Source organism: Rattus norvegicus, chromosome 1 (genome assembly GCF_021556685.1).
Source record: "Rattus norvegicus strain SHRSP/BbbUtx chromosome 1, alternate assembly SHRSP_T2T, whole genome shotgun sequence".
NCBI lineage: Eukaryota > Metazoa > Chordata > Mammalia > Rodentia > Muridae > Rattus > Rattus norvegicus.
This window is the reverse complement of record NC_141534.1, coordinates 128,198,472-128,219,004: the sequence shown is the minus strand read 5'-3', so window position 1 is coordinate 128,219,004 and position 20,533 is coordinate 128,198,472. Positions and strand designations below refer to the sequence as shown.

Genomic DNA, 20,533 nt, shown 5'->3' with positions numbered 1-20,533 from the left:
TTTGGTGGATAACATTTTATAAGGTAAAAGGAAGTTTAACCTGGCTACTGAGCTGTATGAACTCCTCTGGAAGAACAAAAGTGGGGAAACAGGGCTACATGCACAAGGACATGCTGGCCCAGAGCAGTGTTGTTGAGAAATCTTACTACTGCCAATCTCAGGAGATTTCAAGGGTTTGGACATGACTTAAGCTGACTGTTCTTCCAGGCTTGCTTCTCATGGCCCTGTATCTTCCCAGCCCCACAGCAGAGCCTTATGATTTTTGCATAATATTTGGAGTGTTAATTTTCATTTTATGTTGAAATATACATATTTTTTGCTGGCTCCCAGGTCTTCAGTCTGTTTCCCCCACACAATACCAGATCATGTTCTCTCTCTCCCCATCCCCATACCCTTTCCCTCCCCTGTTCCTCCCTTCCTTCCCTTGTTCAAATGTCTTTATTGAAGCTAATTTTTCATATGTTTTGAAACAGTAGCAAATGTTCAATTTCTCCATCTTTACATCTCTTTATCTGAATATCGTGTTAATTTTGTTTTTTATTGCAGATCCTCATGAAGTTTAGATGAAATTGACCATAGAACAAAAAGTAGTAAACCTTTGCTTTAGTTTGGGATACTCGTAGTCTCTAATAGCTTTGATAACTAAGGTCTTCTTAAAGTCAGTAAAATTCCATGGGTGATATTAATAGTCTTAAATACACTCTTGGACCTTTAGGTATTATGTTACTCTTTTATCCTTGTTTTTTTTTATTTTTTATGTCAGGTATCTGTGATACAGAGTCTCAGTGTACTTTGTAGTGAGGTTGCAAATTCAAGCACTAATGCAATGCTTCCTTTCAGCATCCTGAGAAGATCACACTGGAGACCACTACTCTGATCTAAGGTATTATAAAGTCATTTGCTTTCCAAATTGATTATTTATGCAGTAATTAGATTAAAGTTTATATTTTGTTGTACTTTAAATTTTTCATTCACTATTTGAATCTGGAAACAACAAAATTCATTTATGTTTCAAAAACTCAGAGGAAAATTGGTTACAGAGGCAGAGTGAGAGTGCAAACATTCTGAATATTGGGATCCTCACAACATTTGGTTGTGACAGACAACAAGGTGAACTGTGTGATCACCATTTCTGATATTGTACAAAACAGATTGAACAAAGCAGAATTAGGCAAAATTTAACTTGCAGTGCGATTTGATATTTCCAGTGTAGTATAGAATGTGTTTACTTTTGCTTGTTTCCTTAAAAGGTGGCCAATATAGGTGGTGTGTTCTGGCAACTTATTGCCTTTGCTCTTTTTTTTCAGTGGTTAATTCATGCATAGAATCATACTTATTTAGGTGTATTATATATTTAAATCTTTACTAATTATCTATAGTATATTTTGATGAATTTTTCTCTCTTAATGCAATCCAGGTCATTCTTACCTCCCTACCTAATTTTATGAATATGCAGTAAAACCCCAGAAATTCTAAAGAACAAAAATTAATGCCATCAGAACACAACACTCAATCAAATAGCAAACAAATAAAATATGGATTTCATTTCGTTTTGACCTACTATTCCTGGGAATGAAGCCAGCCCTAGGTTGTTGTTGATATTCTCAATAACTCTGTTAAGAAACCTGATTCTTCCTTTCCTTACAGATATAAACTGCAAGTACTTTCCTGATGAGGAGTAGGACTCTGTGTTTATACCCTTAACCAATGCTGTAACTGTAAGTAGTGTGAAATAATGGAAGTTTTGTCTGTTCCTACTGCTTTAGAAGCTTCCTATAATATGCACACATATGATAATAATTATAATGTACTCACATTATACAATTCCTCATGTAATACAATTCCTTAGCTAGATATGCCACTGCGTAAACCTCCAGTAGTGGTAATTAGTTAAACAATTCTGGATCATTGGCCAAAGGGTTCCCATATACCCTAACTTCAAACATGAATAGTGGTGCTAAAAGTATCATTTACACCTGCATCACCCACAGTAAAAGGGCCTGTTCCTAAATATGTCATGTATATCATCAAATATGGAGAAATGTAGTTTGTGCCCCAAAAGATATTTCATCCATATTAGATTCCATGCTTCCAGAAGGAATTCTGCATGCATGTAAAAGATAGAATGCACCTCAGTCAGGGATGACATTAGCCGAAATACCCAACAAAGCAGAGATAGAATGTAAAGAGACAAGGTCCTGTAACATATGCATGTCCCCGAGTTGAAGATGGGGTCAGTCACCCATCTCAAAAATTTTAACCCAGGATTGTTGACTAAACCATCAACCAAACAGTACACATGAGTGACCCATGGCTCCAGTCACATGTATAGCAGAGGATGGCCTTGTCAGTCATCAATGGGAGGAGAGGCCCTTAGTCCTGTTAAAGATTAATGCCCCTGTGAAGGGGAGTGCCAGGGTGGGGAGGCAGGAGGTGTTGGGTGGTTGGGTTGGGGAGCATCCTCATGGAGGGAGGGTCTGGGGGAGCATCCTCATGGAGGATGGGGTTGTGGGGATGGGATAGTGGATTTCTCAAGGTGAAATCATGAGGGGGTAATAGTTGAAGTGTAGATAAAGAAAATATCCAATAAAACATGAAAGAAAGGAAATAGAGGGACAAAAGTGTAACAGAGATACAAGGAAAGGCCATAGAGACATCACTCTACCTAGGGACCATCCCTTCTGCTGAACCAAACCCTGAAACTATTGCTAAGGCCAAAAAGTGCTTGATGACAGGAGCCTGGTATGGCTCTTCCCTTAAAGGTTCTGTCAGCACCTGACTGAACTTACAGCCAAACATCAGACTGAGCCTGTGCACCACAATGTAACAGCTAGGTGAATGACTGAAGGAGCTGAAGGGGATTGCAACCCCATAAGAGGAACAATATCAACTAACTGGACCACCTAGAGCTCTCAAAGTGTTAATAACCAAACAAAGAATAAACATGTGGGATTCATGGCTCCAGGATGGCCTTATCTGATACCACTGGGAGGGCAGGTGCTTGGTCCAGTGAAGTCTTGATGCTCCAGCATAGGGGGATGCTAGTGTAGTGAGTTGGAGTGGATGTATAGAGAAGCACCCTCCTAGAATCAAAGGGGAGGTGGATGGGATAAGGGGGTTCACAGAGGGGAACCTGGGAAGAGGATATCATTTGAAACGTAAATGAATAAAATGATTAATAAAACAATGTAAAAGCATTCATACCAAGCAGCCTTTTTCTACTCTACTACTTAGGCTTGATCATGTATTTTAATTATTTCAATCCCCCACCTTGGGATATTTATGCATGGCATAGTATGCGTTTTTATGCTTGTGGATCCTTTTACTCCTGGTTGTCCATTGAAAGAGTTTTTCTCTCACAAGGGCCTTATATTTTTTTTTATCACATTATCTTGTGCTCCATATAGAGGCTGCGTTCTAATCATTCGCCTTCTATTTTCCTAGGTGATCTATGGCAAGGGAAGAACAAGATCTCAGGACTTCTTCATCACCTTACGAAGATATTAAAAAATACATAATACTAGAAGAAATTTTTTTCTTTCAATCTTAGAATGTGGAGGGAATCTTTCTTAATTAGTGTACAGTTGACAGAGGATACCTAGGGAGTTTATTCCCATGCTGAGATACCAATTCCTTACTACTGTCCACAGCATTCTTAGATACTTCCTTTTCAAAGTGATTCTAGCAGAGGCAAAAAGTTCATAGATGTTCATACTGTAATTAAGAATTATTATGGAAAAAGAATTTTATTATGCAAAAAGTGTTTATGCATAGAAGGTGGATAGAAAGGCTCAATTCTGCAACTCATGTGTTATCTTTGACTTTTTAAAAGGAGCTGTTCACTAGAGAGTAGCTGCAAGGAATGGAAAATTTGATGAGCCAAACTGAGGAAGACTGAGGAAGCGGAGAGCTGACATCAATTCACATTATGGTGTAATCATTTTTCTATAAACGGTAAGTTCATTTTGAAATGGAAATGTGGAAACAGCATAGAAGTGTAATGTTCAATAATAACATAAATTGTAATTGTAACATTCCACTAACATTTGAAGTATCTGACTAGAACATATTAGTTGAATTATAGTATATTATTAATATTTCACCAGGGCTTGTGTAAGCAGTATAGCAATGCAATTTAAATTACTTCATTTCCTTTACCATTAAGTTCTATATCATAGACAGAAATATACAAATATTAACAAAATAAATAATTCGCCATTAGACCAATGGCACATTTTAGTAGTATATAGCCTTTCCCCACAAAAATGCTGAGTTTGTGGTTAATTAAAAACAAAATCAAGTTCATGGGATCTATGTACAGTTATTAACGTCAGTGCTAACAACATGTCAACAGACATTCACTGTCTGTCTCTTACTAAATCCCAGCTAAAATCTTAAAAATAAAGCAGAAGAGAATTAAAACACAATTTACTCTCTCAAATAGTTTTGTAACATCTTATGTTATATCACCTATGAAGAATATTTCTTTTTCATGGTCCTTTCCTCTGCAATAAATGTTTCACACCTGTAAGGAGCTGAGCAGCTCAGGGTATTCAGACAGCAGAGATATTGGCAAGTTTTATGAACATACATTGAGCACTTATTAACAGTGAATAGTTTTTTAAGGAAGGAGGACTCTGTTGAAACTGTCTTGGGTTAGGGTACTGATCTCTTCTTCTGCTTTCCTGCATAATTACCTGGCATGTATTTTTAGTTCAAATGCCTGTATATCACACATACTCCAGTAACTGAAACCATTCAGCTGAATTCCTTGATCTGGATTTCATTGAAATGGTTTTTGTAGTTGATCACATTGATTTATGTCTCCTAAGAGGAGATCACTCAACAGGAGCAAAAACATGATAGTTATTTTCTCTAGGGTCAGTAAAGATGTCCTAAGTTACATACCGTGTTATGTTGTCTGTCCATTTTGATACATATAAACTATACTTTTGTGTATAATGTTAAATTTATTTTTTTGCTATATTATTGTATATTTTTATTTACATTTCAAATATTATCTATCCCCTTTCTCAGTATCCTGTCCAAAATCCCCTATACCATCCTCCCTTCCCCTTTTCTATGAGGGAGTTCCCCCACCCATCAATCTACCCCACTTGATACTCCCCTACCATGGGGGTCCAGCCTTGGCCGAAACAAAGTCTTCTCCTCCCATTGGTACTCAGTAATGGTATTCTCTACTATATACAGCTGCAACTATGGGTCTCTCCATGTGTATTCTTTGGATGGTGATTTAATCCCTGGGATCTCTAGTTATTAGGAATTTTGGTTCTTATGGGGTTGCAAACCCCTTCAGTTCTTTAATACTTTATCTAACTTCTCCAATATTGACCCCACTCTAAGTTCAAATATTAGCTGCAAGAGTCTACCTCTATATTTGTCATAATTGGCAGAGCCTTACAGAAGACAGCTATCTAAGGCTCATTTCAGCAAATACCTCTTGGCATCTCGAATAGTGACTGGGATGATGGCTGTATGTATTTGGGTAGGATTCCTAGGTGGGGTGGTCTCTGAATGACCATTCCTTCAGTCTCTGCTCCAAACATAGTCTCTGTGTCTCCTTTGAATATTTTTATCCCCCCTTCTAAGAAGAACTGAAGCATTTGCACTTTGTTCATCCTTCTTCTTGAGCTTCATGTGGTTTGTGGATTGTAACTTGGTTAATCTGAGCTTTTGGGCTAATATCCAATTATTGGTGAGTGCATACGTGTGTGTGTATGTGTGTGTGTGTGTGTGTGTGTGTGTGTGTGTGTGTGTGTGTGTTTGCGTTTGTGTGCGTTTTGGTTTTCTCACTCTGGATGATATTTTATAGTTCCATTCATTTGCCTATGAATTTTACGAAGTGATTATTTTTAATAGCTGTGTAGTGCTTCATTGCATAAATGTACTACATTTTCTGTATGCATTCCTCTGTTGAGGGATGTCTGGGTTCTTTCCAGCTTCTGGCTATTATAAATACGGCTGCTATGAACATAATGGATCATGTTTTCTCATTGTATGTTAGACCATATTTGGCTATATGCTCAAGAATGGCATAGCTTGGACCTCAGGTAGTACTATGGCCAATTTTCTGAGGAACCTCCAGACTGATTTCCAGAGTGTTTGTACCAGGTTGCAATCCCACCAACAATGGAGGACTTCGTTTCCACATCTCCTGCTTACTGAAAGGAATTTTGCCTGGTTTGAATCTCTGAAAGTCTTGTGTGTTCTGCCACTGTCTCTGTGCAGTCATATATTTATTTGTTTGTTATGGATAGAAGTGACATTTTCCATGGAGTTGTCTATTATGCCTGGCTCTTACAATCTTTTCACCCCCTCTTCTGCACAAATCCATGATGCTTGAGGAGAGAGATTTGATGAAGACTTCCAATATAGGTCCAAATTATCCAAAGCCAATTCACATTGTCCTCTTGTGGGTCTCTGGGCCATTTCCTATCTGAGGTAAAATGAAGCTTCTCTGGGAAGGGTTAAGTAATACCTTGATTAATGACATTAGAGATCATTTTATTGATACATTTCCTTTTCCGAATAACAGTTTTAAGCTAGATCATATAGCATCTCAGATTCTTGGCAACTTTACCAATATCAGATGTGCATCCTACTTATGGAATGCCCCTTAAATCCAATTAAGTTGTTTTTTACTTCTCTATTATATGTGGCATCATTGAAGTGATGTATATTACACAGAGTTCACTTGTATACTTGTATAGGTTTCCTTTGTTGTATCTAAGCAAAATTGATGATATTTTCTGTTTTTGGTAGTGTGCCAAGTACATTTCAATATTATGGATGCTCATTAGGACCAGTAAAGTTTCTAGTTGGGAAGCAGATCATCTTGTCTATGGTCAGTGTTTTAAATTCATAATATATTCAGTTTGTAGAGAGTAACTGATAACCTTCACAGTAACATGTTTTACTGGGAGGAGAATGGCATTGACAATTGATACACAACAATAATACACACGTGACTCTGAATTTTTTCTTTGCTGTCACAATATGTCAAGGTGGTAATTGTCTCACCCAACATATGGTAACTTCATTTTAATTACTATCAAAGTATATTTGAAATATATTTTAATGAATATTTCAATAATCAAATTAAATTATATAGGTAATGCCATCACATAATTTCTACTCTTTTTTGTTCAGCTGTAGTTTCTTTTTTTGTACCTCATTAGCAACCAAAATCATGGTCTGCTCTTATAACTTAATAACTTAATAAGGGACTTGTCCCATGAGAAATCTCATCCTCTCTCCCATAGCCTCTATTCCTTTCCTGTAGGTCTTCAGTTAGTAGTGTGGTTAATAAAATTTTCCCCAATTCACATTGATACAAGAACATGTGGCATCATTTAAAAAATCTTTTTTGATATTCCCATTATTTGAGATATTTTTTGTCCAATTTTCCTGTTGCAACAAGAAGATACTTTCCCACAGCAGGTATATTGTTTCTCTGGATCTTACACCTTTTTCTACCTCTTCTACAACGTCTTTGAGTCTTGGTTATAATATGATTCCTGCCCCCTCCCTCTTTTTTTTCTTTTTTTGTGTTAATTTATCAACTGGAGTTTGGAGCACAATTTATTTATTCTTTGCATTTGCAGTAGTTGTCGAAATCTCTACTAGTCTTCATCTGCTTTCAAATAAAGTTTTCAGTGAGCATGAGAGTTACATTTATGCATGAAAAGACACACAATTGAATTGTAGTTAGAAATTATTCAGTTTCAAAAACATGGCTGTGGTAAGCTTTCATGCAAGATCTAAAACTTCACCTTCATGGACTGCTAGCCAGGTATATAGTATTCAGGATGATTTTTCTTCTAAGTCATGATATAAGTCTACTTACTCACCTGAGTAGTGTGAATAATTGAGGTATGTCTTTGAGCAAGCAAACCGTTAATACTCTTGTAATAACAAAGATTTTATAAATGATGAAACTTAAGGAAAGATGATAAAATCATAATGTTTACTCATATGTTTTGCAGCAGTGTTATCTATAGGATAACAACATAACATTATGGTAAGGGATTTACCAATGTCAAGGTGATTGATATTGGACACTCTCTGTATCATGTCCATATTTCAATGGATTCTCAACTTATTAAGAAGTATGTTGAATGTAGTTTAGGCCTTTGACTGATGTGTGGGGCCATGTGTGGCATGGGACATACTCATTGCCACACTTAATCATGCTCTTGTTCCACTACATGATCTGGGTTCATGAGGGAAGAGGAAAGACATTTCCCTATTTCTTAAGTTTTCATTCCAGTATTTAGGAACATAAAATTGCAACTTGAAGAGAAAGCATAGAGATGAGGAAGAAGATTGGAGGTTTATATGCAGGGTATAAATTTAAGGTCCTTGGAAAACTTTAAATGGGTTACATATCCTTTTTAGAACAAAATATACAGGCTGGGGATGTGTCTTAATTAGCAACACACTTGCGTTACAGACACGAGTATGTGAAATTTCTTTATAGAATAGGTACGTAAAATTCAGGGGTAGTGTGATTTGTGAGTTACCAATCCAAGGCAGTGATAGGAAATGGTAGGCAGACTGTTTTTGCCCCCTCAGTAGACTACTTGGCAAATCCTAGTCCATTATGAAACATTATCTCAAAAAGCAGAAGGAGTAGTATTCAACATCATTAGAGTATGTTCTAGATGATAGAGCAGATGAACACATGAATTCCCAAAGCTAAGACTATGCAATAGATTTGCAACAGTTTAAGCTAGAAATTACCCCACTATAGCTGGAAGAGGGTCTCTGATCTGGGTATTTATTGGCAATTTAATGTCTGTGGGATGTGCATGAATAAGGTTCTTTCAGGGATGTTTGCTCTGTGAAGATACCTGTTCTTAGTAGATTCTCCCATATGAATGCAGGCAACCTAACGTTAACTAATTTGTAATAATACGTACATACATATATGTATATATATATGTAATATGCATATATATGTATATTTATGTAGGTACGTATGTGTGTACGTATAATTTTGTGATCATGTTTTTCTCTTCACCTCTTCCATACCTTCTCAATGTTTTAACCCATTTAATTCTTTACCTTCTTTATCTCTTTAGAAAAACAATGAGAAATATAATTCTAAATAGTATAAAATAGGTGGAGAAACAACATAAAAAAGACAGGAGAATTTCATATAAAGAGAAATCACAGAGATAACACCAATAACAATACAAATTACAGAGGCTGAAATATATAAGCAATATATCAATAATGTAAAAATAAATTCTGACACAGCATTATGAGGAAAATATCAATGATACAGTGAAATTTGTTTTAACTTGGCTGTCTTCTATTGGCATGTACCCTGCCTTTTTAAAGTGGTTTGTATACCCAGTAAGAATTCATGGGAGAAAACTACTTTTTCCTTGTGAGTAGTTGACAAATGAACATATGTTCCTGGTTAGGAAATAGAGATCATGAATGTAACTTCTCAGTGTTGTGATCTCATGCGGTTTTGACTTATATAATCCCTCTTAAATAATGACACTGTGTCTGTGAGGTTATATGTGCCAGTTCTGTTATGTCTTCAAGGCATTGCTGCATTTTGTCTTTGAATTTCATTGACTTCTGTAATATTTTACCCTCCTGTCTTAGTTAGAGTTTTACTCCTGTGAACAAACATCATGACCAAGGCAACTCTTATAAGTAGTATATTAAATTGGGGGCTAGGTTCAGTTTTAGATGTTCAGACCATCTTCATTAAGGCGGGGAGCATGGCAGCACCCAGCCAGGCATGGCACAGGAGATGATAGCTTCATTTGAAGGCTGCTCGGAGAAAATTGACTTCCAGGCAGCTAGGTCTAGGGTATGGAAACCCATGCCCACAGTGACATGTACTCCAACAAGGCCACATATACTAATAGTGCTACTCCCTTATCCAAGTATATACAAACCATCACCCCTCCTATTTAGCAAATACTGACTTTTTTTAAAAAAAATATAATTTTTTTATCAACTTGAGTATTTCTTATATACATTTCAAGTGTTATTCCCTTTCCCGGTTTCCGGGCAAACATCCCCCTCCCCCCCTCCCCTTCCTTATGGGTGTTCCCCTCCCAACCCTCCCCCCATTGCCGCCCTCCCCCCATAGTCTAGTTCACTGGGGGTTCAGTCTTAGCAGGACCCAAGGCTTCCCCTTCCACTGGTGCTCTTACTAGGATATTCATTGCTACCTATGGGGTCAGAGTCCAGGGTCAGTCCATGTATAGTCTTTAGGTAGTGGCTTAGTCCCTGGAAGCTCTGGTTGCTTGACATTGTTGTACTTTTGGGGTCTCGAGCCCCTTCAAGCTCTTCCAGTTCTTTCTCTGATTCCTTCAACGGGGGACCTATTCTCAGTTCAGTGGTTTGCTGCTGGCATTCGCCTCTGTATTTGCTGTATTCTGGCTGTGTCTCTCAGGAGAGATCTACATCCGGCTCCTGTCGGTCTGCACTTCTTTGCTTCATCCATCTTGTCTAATTGGGTGGCTGTATATGTATGGGCTACATGTGGGGCAGGCTCTGAATGGGTGTTCCTTCAGTCACTGTTTTAATCTTTGCCTCTCCCTTCCCTGCCAAGGGTATTCTTTTTCCTCATTTAAGAAGGAGTGAAGCATTCACATTTTGATCATCCGTCTTGAGTTTCGTTTGTTCTAGGGATCTAGGGTAATTCAAGCATTTGGGCTAATAGCCACTTATCAATGAGTGCATACCATGTATGTCTTTCTGTGATTGGGTTAGCTCACTCAGGATGATATTTTCCAGTTCCAACCATTTGCCTATGAATTTCATAAACTCGTTGTTTTTGATAGCTGAGTAATATTCCATTGTGTAGAAATTGACTTTAATAGTAGTTTGACCTCTTGCTAATCTGAGCATACATATTTACTTCACACATAAATAAAAACATTTATTTATACACACACACACACACACACACACACACACAAACACATGCAAGGACATAATATTCTGATCAAATACAATAACTCATGACTTATATCACTTAGGTAGAACTGCCCAAGAGAGATTGCAAAAACTCAATAACACACTGTACATGGCAGCACGAGTAAGAATTAGAAGGACCTGCTAAGACTGAACCCCCAGTGAACTAGTCTATGGGGGGAGGGCGGCAATGGGGGGAGGGTTGGGAGGGGAACACCCATAAGGAAGGGGAGGGGGGAGGGGGATGTTTGCCCGGAAACCGGGAAAGGGAATAACACTCGAAATGTATATAAGAAATACTCAAGTTAAAAAAAAAAAGTGTTCATAAAAAAAAAAAAGAGGTGGGAAAACAAGCTCAGCTTCCTAAAACAGTTCTTAATAAATGCTGGAAAAATGCTAGTGTAAGTAAACTGAACATTTCAGCTGAGATTTTAAGTAAAAATTTATATTCAACTGTTCTGCCAATTGTTTTACAATTAAAAATATATAATCTCCCAGATTGTTTTATAATTGTAAACATCTTATTGAGTTCATTTTTAATAAAAGTGCTAAAATTTTATAAAAAAAAAGAATTAGAAGGACCAGAGAAATGGAATGAGTCTTTCCTGTATAGAGTCACAAAGAAGCCCCAAGAAGTAGATGCATGCTTAGTCCTGAAGCACCACTGTCTATTTTATCTATTGTCAGCTAAAGCGAAAGCCCCACTTAAATTACTTTCCCCATCTCTATCTCATTCCACTTCCATTTCTGCTTCAACACAAAGGAAGGGGTGATAGCTCCTTGAAATCTTACTTCTCCCAGAATACAGTTTTGATTTTGCTTACTTGCTTTGACCTGTCTCTCTTTCTGATGATTCTGCTTTCAGGTATGTTATTCTTAACTCAGTGTTTGATTCTAGTGTTGTCTCAGAAGTTGTTTTACTTCATCCTTTGGAAACTGAAGGAAATCAGAGAAATTTTGTTTCTTATACTCACTTGGGGGACCTCCTCTGTTAAGGATCACTATGTCTAAACCACCAACCAAAGAATAAAAATAGAGGAACTCATGGCTTCCTTCACATATTTAGCAGAGGATGGACTTGTCAGTCATCAATGGGGAAAGAGGCCCTTGGTCCTCTGAAGGCTGGATGTTCCAGTGTAGGGGAATGCAAGGGTGAGGAGGCAGGGAGCACCCTCATAGAAGCAGGCAGTTGGGGGTAGGATAGGGGTTTGCAGAGAGGAAACCTAGAAAGTGTAAAACATAAATATAAGTAAATGAAATATCTAGTAATAAAAAAGGAGTTTCTATACCAGGGGCAGATCCCAACCGCCACCATGAGAATCTCTGAGAGATTAGAAATGTTCCATTTGACCGTTCCTTTACCTTACAACCCCTGGTTTTCTGTGAGCAAAATTAATAGAAGGCAGGCATCAGCTTTCTTACCATCATCTTTCCATTAAGAATCTTAGTGCTTCTACTTTGTCAATCAAGCTCAAATGACCGGTTTCTGCTCTGTGAAATATGGATTTTTTTTCTTTTCCTTTTCTTCCCACTCAAGTTTTTGATGACAGGTGACACGAGAGGCCTATAACTACGTTTGTGGAAAGAACTTCAGCCATCAGGTTTTTTCTGTTTATTTTTAATCTTCAATTAGTGATGAGTGTGTCTTCATTAGCATTCTGTTCCTGCCAATTTTTCAGTGTGCAAAGCCATTTTTGTTCATGTGGCTATATTGTATTTCTGAATTGTTTTTGGACTCATATAAATTTTTCCTATCATTTTTGTCATGTATAATATTGCAGTTATTTTATGCCCAATGTTAACTTTATCTACTTCACGTCTTCTTCTTTGTGGAAAAAATAAGGAGGGCAACATTCAGGATTAGGACAAATTTTCAAGAGAAACACAGTAAGGCAAGTCAAGAATACAAATGTGATGTTGTATTATTCCATCACTTAGAGTTCTCAGAGGAAGAAGTTTTCATGTCATAAAATGATGGAGTGATGAATTGACAATAACATCTTGGAAAGCATAGGGAATGATGAGATTGAGGAACATGTAAAGAAAATAGACAATAGGGACACAGAGAGAAGAAATGTATAGGAGAAAAGAGAGTTACACCCTCTTGCTCATAGAAGGGACAGCAATTAGATTATCACAGAGGAGGATCCATGTGAGTGACCACAATAAAACTTACGAGATGACAAATGCCCATATAAGTGTATAGCCCTTTGGTGATAGTGTGTTTTCTTCAAGCATGCTGTGTAAAGGATTTAGTAATTTTTGATTGTTGTTTTCATTAATTAATGGATTTATTCACTCTATAACCCAGTTACAACCTTCCATTTCTCCTCTTCTCTCAGTTCTATCCTTGCAAATTGATCCCCCATTACATCCTCTCCTTCTAGAGAAGGGGAGGCCCCAATAGGGTACCACATTACTCTGCTAATCAAGTCACATCAGGATTAAGCACCCTTCCTCTCACTGAAGCACAGCCAGGCAGTCCAGATACGAGATCCAATGGCACGCAACAGCGTCAGTGACAGCCTATGCTCCAGTTGTTAGTAAATCCACGTGAAGACCAACATGGATATTTGCTATAAATATGTAAGGGACATACATCAATCCACTTTGTGTTCTTTGGTTGGTGGTTCAGTCTCTGTGAGCCCCCATTGCCACAGGTTAGTTGTCACTGTAGATCTTCTTGTGGTGTCCTTGACCCATATGTCCCATTCATTCTATACTGAACTCTTTCACGAGAGTCCCTGAGCTCTGTCTCATATTTGGCTGTGGGTTTCTTCATCTGTTCTATCCAGTGATGGATGGAGTATCTTATGTGGCAGTTATTCTAGTTTCCTTTTGGCCATAATAGCAGAGTATCAATAATGTCTATGTTTGGTTCTTTCCCATGGGATGGGTCTCAAGTTGGGCCAGTCATTTTTTGGCCATTCCCTCTATCTTTATTAATATTTACATTTCAATGTGTAACAGTAGCAAATTATATTATGAGTTAGCAATGAAAATTTATGTGTGATGATTAACACAAATTTGTATTAAAGGTCACAGCATAAGAAAGGTTGAGGACCACTGATATAGCATGTCCTGTTTGTTTAACTGGTATTTTATCATAATCATAATTCTTTTTACATGTGCATCATTTAACATAATTTCGCTGAGACAGCCAAGTCATAAACTGTGGTACTGGAATCTTGGTCAGGATAGAGAAGTCAGAGTAGCTGCCACTTATACACATTGGGGTTCTTGTTCCACAGCTGCTGTAGTATCTACTTGGCCTTTTCGCTAGAATACCCAAACTGGGACATTACCTTGTGCTAAGGTCCCACCCCAAACTCCAGTACTGAGGTGAGAAGCACTGTTAGACAAAGGAAAAGTTGGATAACTTCTAGCCATTCTAACCTCTTCCCTTACTATTATTCGGGACAGAAGCTAATGACTTCTGTCAATTATCTTCTACTGATAAAATCAGGAGATTAAGAAAAGAAACAATGAAACTTATTTATTTGCCTCTTTATACTTTGACTAATAGGCCTCTCACTGGCCAGGCCTAGGGCTGTGTTTTTTAACTCTTTGTGAACCAGAGAGAAAAGAAAAGAGAAAAAGAAAGTCTGACTTATATTCAGACAGATAGATAGACAGACAGCTGACCAACACACACACACACACACACACACACACACACACACACACACACACTGGATGTAGCAAAAAGGGATATGTCACCACTTTATTATTGTTCTTAGTTTTTACCCTTTCTTAAATACTTACCTCTAAACACTTTTAAATCCCCCAAATTCATAGTACATTTACAATAATAATTCATGCCATAGGTTGATCACTTTTAAGGACTTAGAGCAGAATTTTTTACATGTCTTTCCATTAAGACTAGTACCTGACTAAGCATTCACTATATATTTTCTGTATCACAACTTCATTGTAAGTTTAAAGCAATAGTTTTTCTTTTTTTTTTTTTTTCTTTTTATTTTTTTTTATTTTTTTTTTTATTAACTTGAGTATTTCTTATATACATTTCGAGTGTTATTCCCTTTCCCGGTTTCCGGGCAAACATCCCCCTCCCCCCTCCCCTTCCTTATGGGTGTTCCCCTCCCAACCCTCCCCCCATTGCCGCCCTCCCCCCATAGACTAGTTCACTGTGGGTTCAGTCTTAGCAGGACCCAGGGCTTCCCCTTCCACTGGTGCTCTTACTAGGATATTCATTGCTACCTATGGGGTCAGAGTCCAGGATCAGTCCATGTATAGTCTTTAGGTAGTGGCTTAGTCCCTGGAAGCTCTGGTTGCTTGGCATTGTTGTACTTTTGGGGTCTTGAGCCCCTTCAAGCTCTTCCAGTTCTTTCTCTGATTCCTTCAATAGGGGACCTATTCTCAGTTCAGTGGTTTGCTGCTGGCATTCGCCTCTATATTTGCTGTATTCTGGCTGTGTCTCTCAGGAGCGATCTACATCCGGCTCCTGTCGGTCTGCACTTCTTTGCTTCATCCATCTTGTCTAATTGGGTGGCTGTATATGTATGGGCCACATGTGGGGCAGGCTCTGAATGGGTGTTCCTTCAGTCTCTGTTTTAATCTTTGCCTCTCCCTTCCCTGCCAAGGGTATTCTTTTTCCTCATTTAAAGAAGGAGTGAAGCATTCACATTTTGATCATCCGTCTTGAGTTTCGTTTGTTCTAGGGATCTAGGGTAATTCAAGCATTTGGGCTAATAGCCACTTATCAATGAGTGCATACCATGTATGTCTTTCTGTGATTGGGTTAGCTCACTCAGGATGATATTTTCCAGTTCCAACCATTTGCCTACGAATTTCATAAACTCGTTGTTTTTGATAGCTGAGTAATATTCCATTGTGTAGATGTACCACATTTTCTGTATCCATTCCTCTGTTGAAGGGCATCTGGGTTCTTTCCAGCTTCTGGCTATTATAAATAAGGCTGCGATGAACATAGTGGAGCACGTGTCTCTTTTATATGTTGAGGCATCTTTTGGGTATATGCCCAAGAGAGGTATAGCTGGATCATCAGGCAGTTCAATGTCCAATTTTCTGAGGAACCTCCAGACTGATTTCCAGAATGGTTTTACCAGTCTGCAATCCCACCAACAATGGAGGAGTGTTCCTCTTTCTCCACATCCTCGCCAGCATCTGCTGTCACCTGAGTTTTTGATCTTAGCCAATCGCACTGGTGTGAGGTGAAATCTCAGGGTTGTTTTGATTTGCATTTCCCTTATGACTAAAGATGTTGAACATTTCTTTAGGTGTTTCTCAGCCATTCGGCATTCCTCAGCTGTGAATTCTTTGTTTAGCTCTGAACCCCATTTTTTAATAGGGTTATTTGTTTCCCTGCGGTCTAACTTCTTGAGTTCTTTGTATATTTTGGAAATAAGGCCTCTATCTGTTGTAGGATTGGTAAAGATCTTTTCCCAATCTGTTGGTTGCCGTTTTGTCCTAACCACAGTGTCCTTTGCCTTACAGAAGCTTTGCAGTTTTATGAGATCCCATTTGTCGATTCTTGATCTTAGAGCATAAGCCATTGGTGTTTTGTTCAGGAAATTTTTTCCAGTGCCCATGTGTTCCAGATGCTTCCCTAGTTTTTCTTCTATTAGTTTGAGTGTGTCTGGTTTGATGTGGAGGTCCTTGATCCACTTGGACTTAAGCTTTGTACAGGGTGATAAGGATGGATCGATCTGCATTCTTCTACATGTTGCCCTCCAGTTGAACCAGCACCATTTGCTGAAAATGCTATCTTTTTTCCATTGGATGGTTTTGGCTCCTTTGTCAAAAATCAAGTGACCATAGGTGTGTGGGTTCATTTCTGGGTCTTCAATTCTATTCCATTGGTCTATCTGTCTGTCTCTGTACCAATACCATGCAGTTTTTATCACTATTGCTCTGTAATACTGCTTGAGTTCAGGGATAGTGATTCCCCCTGAAGTCCTTTTATTGTTGAGGATAGCTTTAGCTATCCTGGGTTTTTTGTTATTCCAGATGAATTTGCAAATTGTTCTGTCTAACTCTTTGAAGAATTGGATTGGTATTTTGATGGGGATTGCATTGAATCTGTAGATTGCTTTTGGTAAAATGGCCATTTTTACCATATTAATCCTGCCAATCCATGAGCATGGGAGATCTTTCCATCTTCTGAGGTCTTCTTCAATTTCTTTCCTCAGTGTCTTGAAGTTCTTATTGTACAGATCTTTTACTTGCTTGGTTAAAGTCACACCGAGGTACTTTATATTATTTGGGTCTATTATGAAGGGTGTCGTTTCCCTAATTTCTTTCTCGGCTTGTTTCTCTTTTGTATAGAGGAAGGCAACTGATTTATTTGAGTTAATTTTATACCCAGCCACTTTGCTGAAGTTGTTTATCAGCTTTAGTAGTTCTCTGGTGGAACTTTTGGGATCACTTAAATATACTATCATGTCATCTGCAAATAGTGATATTTTGACCTCTTCTTTTCCGATCTGTATCCCTTTGATCTCCTTTTGTTGTCTGATTGCTCTGGCTAGAACTTCAAGAACTATATTGAATAAGTAGGGAGAGAGTGGGCAGCCTTGTCTAGTCCCTGATTTTAGTGGGATTGCTTCAAGTTTCTCTCCATTTAGTTTAATGTTAGCAACTGGTTTGCTGTATATGGCTTTTACTATGTTTAGGTATGGGCCTTGAATTCCTATTCTTTCCAGGACTTTTATCATGAAGGGGTGTTGAATTTTGTCAAATGCTTTCTCAGCATCTAATGAAATGATCATGTGGTTCTGTTCTTTCAGTTTGTTTATATAATGGATCACGTTGATGGTTTTCCGTATATTAAACCATCCCTGCATGCCTGGGATGAAGCCTACTTGATCATGGTGGATGATTGTTTTGATGTGCTCTTGAATTCGGTTTGCCAGAATTTTATTGAGTATTTTTGCGTCGATATTCATAAGGGAAATTGGTCTGAAGTTCTCTTTCTTTGTTGTGTCTTTGTGTGGTTTAGGTATAAGAGTAATTGTGGCTTCATAGAAGGAATTCGGTAGGGCTCCATCTGTTTCAATTTTGTGGAATAGTTTGGATAATATTGGTATGAGGTCTTCTATGAAGGTTTGATAGAATTCTGCACTAAACCCGTCTGGACCTGGGCTCTTTTTGGTTGGGAGACCTTTAATGACTGCTTCTATTTCCTTAGGAGTTATGGGGTTGTTTAACTGGTTTATCTGTTCCTGATTTAACTTCGATACCTGGTATCTGTCTAGGAAATTGTCCATTTCCTGAAGATTTTCAAGTTTTGTTGAATATAGGTTTTTATAGTAAGATCTGATGATTTTTTGAATTTCCTCCGAATCTGTAGTTATGTCTCCCTTTTCATTTCTGATTTTGTTAATTTGGACACACTCTCTGTGTCCTCTCGTTAGTCTGGCTAAGGGTTTATCTATCTTGTTGATTTTCTCAAAGAACCAACTTTTGGTTCTGTTGATTCTTTCTATGGTCCTTTTTGTTTCTACTTGGTTGATTTCAGCTCTGAGTTTGATTATTTCCTGCCTTCTAGTCCTCCTGGGTGTATTTGCTTCTTTTTGTTCTAGAGCTTTTAGGTGTGCTGTCAAGCTGCTGACATATGCTCTTTCCTGTTTCTTTCTGCAGGCACTCAGCGCTATGAGTTTTCCTCTTAGCACAGCTTTCATTGTGTCCCATAAGTTTGAGTATGTTGTATCTTCATTTTCATTAAATTCTAAAAAGTTTTTAATTTCTTTCTTTATTTCTTCCTTGACCAGGTTATCATTGAGTAGAGCATTGTTCAATTTCCACGTATATGTGGGCATTCTTCCCTTATTGTTATTGAAGACCAGTTTTAGGCCGTGGTGGTCCGATAGCACGCATGGGATTATTTCTATCTTTCTGTACCTGTTGAGGCCCGTTTTTTGACCAATTATATGGTCAATTTTGGAGAAAGTACCATGAGGAGCTGAGAAGAAGGTATATCCTTTTGCTTTAGGATAGAATGTTCTATAAATATCCGTTAAGTCCATTTGGGTCATGACTTCTCTTAGTCTGTCTACATCACTGTTTAATTTCTGTTTCCATGATCTGTCCATTGATGAGAGTGGGGTGTTGAAATCTCCCACTATTATTGTGTGAGGTGCAATGTGTGTTTTGAGCTTTAGTAAGGTTTCTTTTACATATGTAGGTGCCCTTGTATTTGGGGCATAGATATTTAGGATTGAGAGTTCATCTTGGTTGATTTTTCCTTTGATGAATATGAAGTGTCCTTCCTTATCTTTTTTGATGACTTTTAGTTGGAAATTGATTTTATTTGATATTAGAATGGCTACTCCAGCTTGCTTCTTCTGACCATTTGCTTAGAAAGTTGTTTTCCAGCCTTTCACTCTGAGGTAGTGTCTGTCTTTGTCTCTGAGGTGTGTTTCCTGTAGGCAGCAGAATGCAGGGTCCTCGTTGCGTATCCAGTTTGTTAATCTATGTCTTTTTATTGGGGAGTTGAGGCCATTGATATTGAGAGATATTAAGGAATAGTGATTATTGCTTCCCGTTATATTCATATTTGATGTGAGGTTATGTTTGTGTGCTTTCATTCTCTTTGTTTTGTTGCCAAGACGATTAGTTTCTTGCTTCTTCTAGGGTATAGCCTGCCTCCTTATGTTGGGCTTTACCATTTATTATCCTTTGTAGTGCTGGATTTGTAGAAAGATATTGTGTAAATTTGGTTTTGTCATGGAATATCTTGGTTTCTCCATCAATGTTAATTGAGAGTTTTGCTGGATACAGTAATCTGGGCTGGCATTTGTGTTCTCTTAGGGTCTGTATAACATCAGTCCAGGATCTTCTGGCCTTCATAGTTTCTGGCGAGAAGTCTGGTGTGATTCTGATAGGTCTCCCTTTATATGTTACTTGACCTTTTTCCCTTACTGCTTTTAATATTCTTTCTTTATTTTGTGCGTTTGGTGTTTTGACAATTATGTGACGGGAGGTGTTTCTTTTCTGGTCCAATCTATTAGGAGTTCTGTAGGCTTCCTGTATGTCTATGGGTATCTCTTTTTTTAGGTTAGGGAAGTTTTCTTCTATGATTTTGTTGAAGATATTTACTGGTCCTTTGAGCTGGGAGTCTTCACTCTCTTCTATACCTATTATCCTTAGGTTTGATCTTCTCATTGAGTCCTGGATTTCCTGTATGTTTTGGACCAGTAGTAAAGCAATAGTTTTTCATATCACAAGTTAGCTAAGAATATCCGCTGTGTGGAAATTCCTGTATTGTATAAAATGTTGAAGGCAGAGTGAGTACATGCTTGTACTAGAATGAATTAGGGTTCATTACTCTCTGCTTTTTAAATTGAGAATATATTTTGATCACCACTTCCCCTCCCTTAACTTACCTTCCCCATAACTCAACCCATTCAACTCTATACATTCTTTCTCTCTTTAAAAAAATTCGGACAAGCTCCCTGCTTCTAAGTTATGAACGTAGCATGATCAGTTATGTTACACATCCTGCCACTGTGAGTTCCCCAATGATGGAATTGAAACTGCAAGTCAAAATAAATTTTCTGCATTTTTTCCTAGAGAAATGGCT

General features: G+C 38.0%; 1 protein-coding gene across 1 annotated transcript in view; it reads left to right on the top strand.

The window, feature by feature from the left end:
• LOC102546835 (uncharacterized) overlaps positions 1-20,533 on the top strand; it is a 479,532-nt gene that overhangs the window by 44,634 nt on the left and 414,365 nt on the right. The window contains exons 24-26 of the mRNA XM_087601102.1: positions 841-883; positions 1,648-1,718; positions 3,445-3,954. The gene's annotated coding sequence lies outside the window, so the exon portion shown is untranslated. The remainder of the gene's footprint in view (positions 1-840; positions 884-1,647; positions 1,719-3,444; positions 3,955-20,533) is intronic.